At 43.8% G+C, this 9,129-nt stretch overlaps 1 pseudogene; it reads left to right on the top strand.

The window, feature by feature from the left end:
• Positions 1-1,016: 1,016 nt before the first annotated feature.
• On the top strand, positions 1,017-6,972 carry LOC130681113 (peroxisomal coenzyme A diphosphatase NUDT7-like; annotated as a pseudogene).
• Positions 6,973-9,129: the final 2,157 nt, after the last annotated feature.

The following is a 9,129-nucleotide window of genomic DNA, read 5'->3' as shown; positions in this document are numbered from 1 at the left end:
AAAGAAAATGGGCCATAAATGGGCCATAACATGGTTTTCTAAGCAGAATAATGAAAAATGTCCCCATGGGTGTGGAAAAAAGCTGAGGAATCAGCTGAAGGTTTGTGGATTTGGGATTAGACTTTAGACGCTTCTGTCTGGGCCAAGCAACTATGACATAAATAAGCAAGAAGATGAAAATCCAGGTTCCAACGGGAGATGCTTCACTGGGTGCCACGAGGCTGGGGCCTGTTCCCAGCTCTGCTAAAAAGCAAAGGAGAAGCTGAAATACATTTTTTGAATTATCAGACAATACAATAATAATAATGTAGAAAATCTTGAAAAGACCAAAATGAGTCTCTGGTCTCTTTCACTCAGAGTAGCTTTGCCTGTTGATTATTATGTGAAAATCATCTTAGATCATAAACTCTGATGTGAAAAGGTCATATTATTTTTAAAAAGGTAACTCTAGCTCTGTCATTCCCTGGAGTCACACAGTAGGACTCACAGATTTCCTCCCAGTAGGTGGGGAAGGGGACCCTGGTCATCGGTCCTTCCTGCCTAGGTGTGGGCTTTGGTCCGTGCTCAGGAACTCAATTCTCGGCGCTGAATGTGCCAACACAATGGAGTACTTTTTCAGAGGAACATAAACATTAGGTCTGTGTCTTACGCATTTGGGTGGTGAATGTTCAAGACAGTAGAAACATACCCATCCACTTTGTTTTCACACACTCTCATAACTAGAAGTGACAACGATGGTGTGTGAGGTTTCTACGTATTGTAGCAGTTCCCAGTGTTACTGATTTAGTAGCAGAGAGGAACTTTCAAAAGTTTTCTTTCATTTTTTAAAAAGCTTGCCCAAGTGGAACTTTACACTATAGAATACTACAAAATTTAGAATGGCATCTACTTTATTGTTACACAGATATATTGGCCCTGGTGCTAAAAATGCCAACATGACCTCTTGATTTCATTTCTAAACATCAAGAACTGGCCTTATGAGTTCTCATTAATAAATATTTCAGCCCTCAGCTCACATGGCCACCTCCCTGACCCAGGAGGTACACACCGATGTTACCCCCATGGCAGACAGTTGGGAAGAGGCAGACCCAGGACCTCTGCTGAGCCTGAGTGACAGCTCAGTGGGAACAGTGGGGGGCATGGGCAGGAAGGAGTGTGAAAGAAATTGAGGTCACCTGTGCTGACAAGTTCAGTTGTGCAGAGGAGAGAAGACTGGAGATTTACACCCGTGCCTAAGACAGGAGAGAAATCATCATGAGACAGAGGTAAGAAAGGGAAGATCAATTTAAGGATGCCACAAATGGAGACACAATCAGTTCTGAAATCAGGAAGGTGTTGAGTCAAGGATATAGGTGGAAGGGGCAATGCACAGAAAAGAGAGTCCTTTTCTTCTTTTACATATGCAAAAAGATGCAGAAGCACAGACACAGGTTATTGCTAATGGCCCCAAGTGACTATATTTCCAGTGTTTAGTAAACTCTTAATAAGTGTGTGGTATGCTGATTAAGAGCATGGGCTCTAGAATTAACATAGTTTACATTCCAGCTACACTACTTACCCCTTGTTTGAGCCTGTTCGGATTATTTAACCTCTTTGAGCCTCAGTTCCCTTATCTAAAAGTGGAAATTATAATAGCATATTAGGAGGATATATATCCATCAACAGATGGATAGATAGATAACAAAATGTGATATATACATACAGTGGAATACTATTCAGCCATAAAAAGGAATAAGGACTGATTCATGCTACAGTGTGGAAGGACCTCAGAAACATCATGCTAAGTGAAAGAGGCCAGACACAACAGGTCCCATATCATATAAATACATCGATATGAAAGAATCCAGGATGTGTAAATCCATAGAAAGTAGGGGCCAGGAGGAGAGGGAGGTGGGGAATCAACTGCTTAGTGGGTACAGAGCCTCCTTTTGGGGCAAAGAAACTGTTCTGGAACTGGGGTGGGGGTCGTGCAACCTTGTGATGTATTAAATGTCACTAATTGTTCACTTTGAAATGGTTAATTTTATGTTATGTGAATTTCACCTAAACTAACAAATAAAGGGAAACTTTAAAAAAAATAGTAGCTCGTAGAACTGTTTGAGGACTCTGAAAAAACCCCTAGTGAACAGCATGCCCAGAACATGTGAGGTCTCGGTGAAGGTTATCTACTGATAACATTGCCCTTTTCATTATCCTTTTAGTTCTTTTATCCATCAGTGTAAATCTGTGTGCACAGGGCATCTTTTGGGGGCATGTAGAGAAAAGTGAGAAGTGAGGGAAGTTCTCAAAGCCCATTCTTTTTGAAGGATTCAAGTAAAACTTTTTGTTTTGGCCTTCTTCCCCACTTATTACCACAAGTGTGAGAATTGGTGTCTGGCACAAAGAAGTAGTTCCATAAATGATTTGTTGCATAAAGGAACGGTTCCAAAATTAGAATCCCACACAGCAGCTCTGTTCTTTCAATGTCCAGCTAAGAAGGTCTCCTGGAGAAGTCTGCTTCCCTGGAGGCAAGCGTGAACCTACAGATGCGGATGACGTGGCCGCGGCTCTCCGTGAAGCCCAGGAGGAAGTGGGGCTGCGTCCTCGTCAAGTGGAGGTTGTCTGCCACCTAGTGCCACTTGTGCTCGACGTAAGGGTTGGGGTGGAACTGGGTTTCTTAGACTCTCATGAGCTCCCAGTAGATCCCCTGTCTTCAGGATTCCTCATCTGGCCAAATAAGACCCTTGGAAGTGCTGTACGTAATGTCAAGAGACTGGTTCTTATGTGGACTCGCCCCCTCGTGAACTGTGTGGCCCTGGCCAAGCCCCTTTTCCTGTCTGGGCCCCTCTTCCACCTAGAAATGAAAGGGCTGGACTCCATCCATGATTTTCAGACTGGGTGCCATGGAACCCTGTAGGTGCTTCAGAATGTTTTCATTAACATTCAATTCGTATTAATTTTTCTCTGGTATACATTTATTCTGAGAATGCAGTTTGATAAAATAACACTCACTTGAGCATGCTGCATATCAGATTTTAGCCCCGTGGAGGCCACCTTTGCCCTAAAAATATTCATTTTTATACATACCATAAAAGCAAGCTTCTCAATTTCACATTAACTGAGCAGTACCCTGAGATCACTGGGCAAGCTGTTGAAAAACTATTTTTTGTAACTGGATTTCTGTGTGAATCAGAATCACCTTGGTAGAATATATATGCACACACATGCGTGCGTGTGAAAAAAAACATAAAAATTAATTCTGAGGCTGAAATAGCCAGATCTTATTTCTCATGAGCTCAACCACAACAACCTACCTGTAGTATTAACTGACTTTAGAAGGACTAAATGTTGTTAATGTGAACTTGGATAACAGCATTACTTTATTGCATAAAATATTAATTTAAACTTTAAATTTTAGAATAGTTCTAGATTGTAGAGGAGTTGCAAAGATATGACAGAGTTTTCATATATCCACACCCAGTTCCCCCAATGTTAACATCTTACATCACTGGGGTGTTGTCACAACTAAGAAACCAATGTTAATACATTGCTGTCACCCACACTCCACACTCTACTCACCTTTTTTTTACTAGTTTTCCTGTTAATGTCCCTTCCTGTCCCGGATCTCATCCAGGACACCGTGCTGTGTTTGATGGCCATGTCTCCTTAGTCCCCTCTGCTGTGTGACAACCCTGGGACTAACCTTATTCTCAAGGCTGTTACACTTTTAAGGTGCAGTGGTCAGGTATTTTGTAGAATGCCCCCCAATTTGATTGTCTGATATTTTTGTCATAGTTAGGCAGGGTTCAGGCTTTGGGGGAAGAATTCCACAGAAGTAAAGTGCTCTAATCACATAAAGGTAGGTATAAGCATTTTGATGTTTTATATACTGGGCTTTTCACATACATTTTTATTTCAAAAGGAGAGACCCACCGATGCCTAACAGAAAACCAGTGGTGCATCCTTTATGCTCCATTTGGCTCAAAGTCTTGGGGGTACAGGGAAAATCAGTGATGCTGAGACATTGTCTTAATTTGGCCCATTTTCAAAATAGAAACCATGTGTCCAGAGATGCTCCTTCATCTACAAATAGGAAGTTCACCACTTAAGAGAGACCGTTTGGAAGAAGCTAATGGCCACTCAATAAATGCTTCTTAAGTGAGAAAGAAATGGGCCAGAGAGAAAAGTAATGTGGGGTTAGGACAAGAAACGTGTCCATTACAGCCTCTTCAACTGTGTTTTCTAATGGGAACCATTTTCAGTGAATGTCTGCAGATCCCCAGCACATTTTGGGGATTTTAGAACTCTCGATAAATGGAACCAGATTGGTTAAAAGTTGCAGAGTTGAGAGTCACTCCATTTCCAGGTGCCCTGGAGCGGAGTTCTGCCTGTGACGGGTAGAATACTCAGTCTCCACAGGAGTATGCGTGTCCTCCGGAGATGCTGGTGGGCTGTTCTTGCCCAGGGCAGGAGATGGCTAAAACAACCTGCTCTTAATAGAGTGCTAATCACATTATCAAGAAATTAGAATGAACGAAGTCTTCCAAGAAAGGTGTACTGTGTCTGGAAGTGCTAGCGAAGGTGGTTTTGTTTTTTTTGGACTTAGCAGATCTTTTAAATGTAGGACAAAAATACCATTTTAAAAATACTTATTAGCATAATTTAATTCAGTGGTTCTTAATGAAAGCTGATTTTGTTCCCTAGGGAACACATGGCAAGAAATGTCTGGAGATGTTTTGGGTGTCAAAACTGGAGGGCGGGTTCTCAGTTGTCTGTTTCCCACCTACTGCGTTGACCCTGTGGCTCTGGCCTTCCACCCCCCAGCCTAGTTGTCCTTCCATCCTTCATGTGTGTTCTCTGCAAAGGTCTCAAGGGCTATTTCTCCTCTTCCTCTGTACATGCCCCATAGCCTCCCACTCACTCCCCTTCACTTGGCCAGCTGTGAGGTTCCAGCTCCATAGACATTCCAGTGCATTTCAGTGGCATGTGCTAACTTTCTGGGAATGTCTCTAATGGCCTGTAGCTTCCTCCAGGGCCCTAAAGCCTACCTCACTGCAGAAGCCAGGCTCCACAGGATTCCAACTCAGCAAATGGGCACAATTCAGACTTGAACTGATTCTAGGATGATTGCCACCTACCACCTTGAATCCATCCAAGACAAACACTTGTGTTTTTAGAAACCATGTGTCCAGAGATGCTGCTTCATCTACAAATTTCCAGTCTTTCTGACTCTTCTTAGCGTGAACCATGTTGAGCATGCCTGATTTCCCATCTGAAATGCTCAGTCTTACGCCATTACCTCCGCTGGAGGGCCGCTGAAGTCCCTGTCCCATCACCCACTCTCGGCCCCAGTGTTGCCTTTGCCATCGATTCCAGCCACGGTCTGAATCCTCACTGTTCTCAAGCAGGCTTCAGCTGTCCCTCCGAATTTCCCACAGGCCCATTTCCCCTCCGACAGTGTCCCAGTCTTAGAGTGTACCCTGGCTTTCCCTCCAGCTTCCTCTTGGAATGCCCCCAGGGACTCCAGATTGTCCTCACTTGCTAATTCAAGGTCATGCAGCTCCTGTGGGCTCCTAGCTGAACCCCCCAGCCTCCCCCTCTGGCCTCCCCATGGAATCTCTCAACGGCACCCTGCATTCATTTGCAGGCAGTTGTGGTTTTAAACAGAATACTGCCCCCCACAAAAGTACATATATTATGTAAAACAATTCATATATAATTATGTATATAATTTCCTGTAAATGGGAATGTGCCACAGTTAATATGTCACTTTAATTTTCTGTTGATAAGATGACACGGCCTTGTCTATACTGATAGGGAAAGGTGGCTATCACATTCTTTTTAAGGGCTGTATAGTGTCTCATATGCATGTTCTCGTCCATTAATTGAGCAGTGGTAACTTTAGAGTTTGGGGCTATTGCAAACAATGCTTCAGTCTTGTCTCTTTTCTCACTGGTAGGAATTCATCATACAGATATACTTACACTAATGGAATTGCTGTGTCAGAGAAACCATGTTTTTATAATATTGCCAAATTGCCACTCCAAAAGATTGACCCAGTTTATGTTCACCAAAGATAGTGCTTTCAGAGTCATCTTGCAGATGCTGCCTCAGGTAGGGCACAGACTGCCCACATTTCATGGGGAACATAAAGTTTAATGTCTGGAGCAAGTTGCACCTCCTGCCCTGCCCACCTGTATAATGGACTGCCTTGGCCTGCTTCCTTTGCTCACGTACAAGGGGCATGATTTTAGCACTTGCAGCAATACCTCATCATTTCTTAATTTGTGTGTTTTGTTTTCTGCTTTTAGACAGGTTCACTGATAACCCCAGTAGTAGGATTTATAGACCACAACTTCCAGGCCCAGCCTTATCCTGATGAAGTTACGAATGTGTTCCTGGCGACCATGGAATATTTCCTCCATCCACACATCTATCACCAGAACCACCTGACACATTCCGGTCAGCACTTCTGATCCACTGCTTTGAGTACACAACCCCTGGCGATGGTGTCACTTACCACATCAGGGGAATAACTGCAAAAGTTACCATGTTCATTGCCTTAATCATTTGGGGGAATAAAACCATCTTTGAGGTTGAATTTAATCTCAGTGATCTGATGTCATCCTCTGAAGAGCCCTTCCTGAGGCTTCATAAACAAGCTCCAAACAAGTTATGATCTATGCAACTAACACCCAGATAGCCAAGAGATTTTTGTGTGTGCTTATGCACAGAATGACAATATATAATGCCAGCTGTTGGAGTTTGACAGGTGTGAATATTCTTCCTGCAATCTGAAGGTAGAAACATTGCCTTTTTTCCAGTTGCCGTCTGTTTGAAAGGGCAAAAGTTTTTCAGAAGTGGAAAAATATGTTTTTAGTGTTGCATAATATCACCCACAAGATGTTAACAATTATTTTTCTTACGTGTGCAAGAAAAAGTATGTGGAATATAGTAGGCACTTAATAAATATTTGTTGAAAATATGACCATGTGGCATTTATCTTTTATGTAAGAGGTAATATCTCTTTCTGTCTGTACTTACATGTGACAGAAACTTCCATCCAGCAGTCAAAATCTACCCACCCTTTCCTCCACAGCAGTGGAATCGAACCTAAGCCCGTCGCTCCCCAGCTGGAAACAGCGTTGCTCAGGATCCCTTGTAGTTAAACGTGGCCACTGGAACTAACATAGTCCAGTGCGATGTGAGTGAACGTGGCCTTGCAGGTCATCTCCAATTTAGGAGATAAGCCAGCTTCCCTGGCCTCCCTTTCTCCTTTCCAGGAGCTCTAACATTGCTTCTCTGCAGCTCAGCCTTGACCATACAGATGCAGACAACTCCTGGGGGAACAGCCAAACCCAAAGACAGAAAGAGCTTGGATCTCCAAGCGACTCTGGAGCAAGGCAACCCGCCGCCCTGGGCTGCTCCCTTGGGATGGTTCCTTAGGTGGACGATAAAATTCTGTCATCTGTCTGCCTCTGTGATTTGGGGTCACCTCATTGGAGCAGAGCTATGACCCTCATTAATATACCAGAACACTTGCAAATGGCTGGATGGATATTCACCCAAATGTGAGGTATTGGCAGCAGTTAGAATTTGAGACAATCTTGATCACTTTACACACAGGTTCTGTGATGTGCACAAGATGCACTTGGGTGTTAGTGGGGTTTGTCCCTCATTCAGAGCAGATGAAATGAAGGAATATGAGAGGCCCATATGCCTACCAGTCAGGGGAGACAATGGTAACTGTCTCAAGAGGATGAGAGCAGAAAAACCCAGATCTCAAGAACAAGCCCCAAATCAAAAGTCCAGAAGACAAACCTGAACGGCGTGCCTTAAGATCTGCCACTTCTTACACGGGCATCGCCATATATCATGCTTTAGATGGGTTTCTTTGCTTTAATTATGATATTAGCCATCCTGCAGGAGGTCAGGGAGGCCAGTGAGTAAAGCAACATACCTCAAATCCCTAAGGGCTATTTTCGATCTTATTGACTTACTAGATGTTTAGGAAGCCAAACCCTTTTTTATTAGACTTTGTTACGGCTGAAAACGTGATGCCCACACTAAACCCACAATCAGCCACACATGACTGTCCATTGCTGCTGAGGTTTTATTTTCTGAGAGTTGGCAGATGAAAAATATCTGATCCACTGCTTTATACCCATAAATGTTGAAACGGCACAAATCTGGCTCCAACCATCAAAGTAGATGTTGGGTGATCGTCACCATTAACATTCTGTAACTAGCCCTGCGTGAACAGGCCTGAACTGTTTCTGAGCAATTATAGAGGCATTTGCAAATGTGTATTTACAGTCTGACAGCAGTGTAATTACTGGTTGAATTGTTGGCCTCCCTGGCGGTGCAGAAAGCCGCCTTCCCAAACTGTTTGTTTATGTGAACTCCACAGACCTGCTTGATTTTTAAAAGGATTTGGCCCAGCTGAAGTCTGCAATCTGTGACGCTCGTGGCCACCCACTTTAAGGGACTAAATATTTAGCAATGGTGGTACTGCTCGCTCTTTTGTTAGCGGTGACATTTTATGACATCTTTGTTCAGAGTTATAGGTAAACATCCTGCGATGAAAAGAAACAGAAGTCTAGCAAATCTGGCTTAATAAAAGAAGTTGTTGGCAGGCTACAGATCTCAGAGAATCTACAAGCCGCTAAACAAATCAACCTCAGGAAGCACGGCGATGGGGAGCAACCTCAGCTGGCCACCTCAAAACAAGAGGTGGACTCCAGTCCTCTTTATTGTGACATTATTGTGACAATAACCATCTTTTTGAGTTGATTGATGAAGACCTAGGAAAGCAACAGAGATTCAGTGCTTCGGCCCCCAGTCCCTTAGAGGAGGCTTTATTTGGCCTCGCGTAGGTCACTAGCAGACTTCCAGCAACCTGGGTGTGTTCAAGGGTGAGGGTCGCGGTGAGGACCACAGATGCACCCATCGCCCTAAGACCCGAGTCAACCGAATGTGGGTGGGAGCATTTCTGAAGAAAGTGGGCTGCAGACATCCCAAGACATCTACGGTCTCAAGTCCCTAGAATCTGTAAATCTGCAGATTCTGCCTCCCAGACAGCTCAACCCTGTCTCCTCTGCGTGCTCACATCCTTGGAAAACAAACCGTTAGCAGCCTGAGTCTGGCGTG

Source organism: Manis pentadactyla, chromosome 15 (genome assembly GCF_030020395.1).
Source record: "Manis pentadactyla isolate mManPen7 chromosome 15, mManPen7.hap1, whole genome shotgun sequence".
In the NCBI taxonomy this organism is placed as follows: Eukaryota; Metazoa; Chordata; class Mammalia; order Pholidota; family Manidae; genus Manis; species Manis pentadactyla.
The sequence above is the reverse complement of the archived record's forward strand: the minus strand, read 5'-3'. Positions and strand labels throughout refer to the sequence as shown.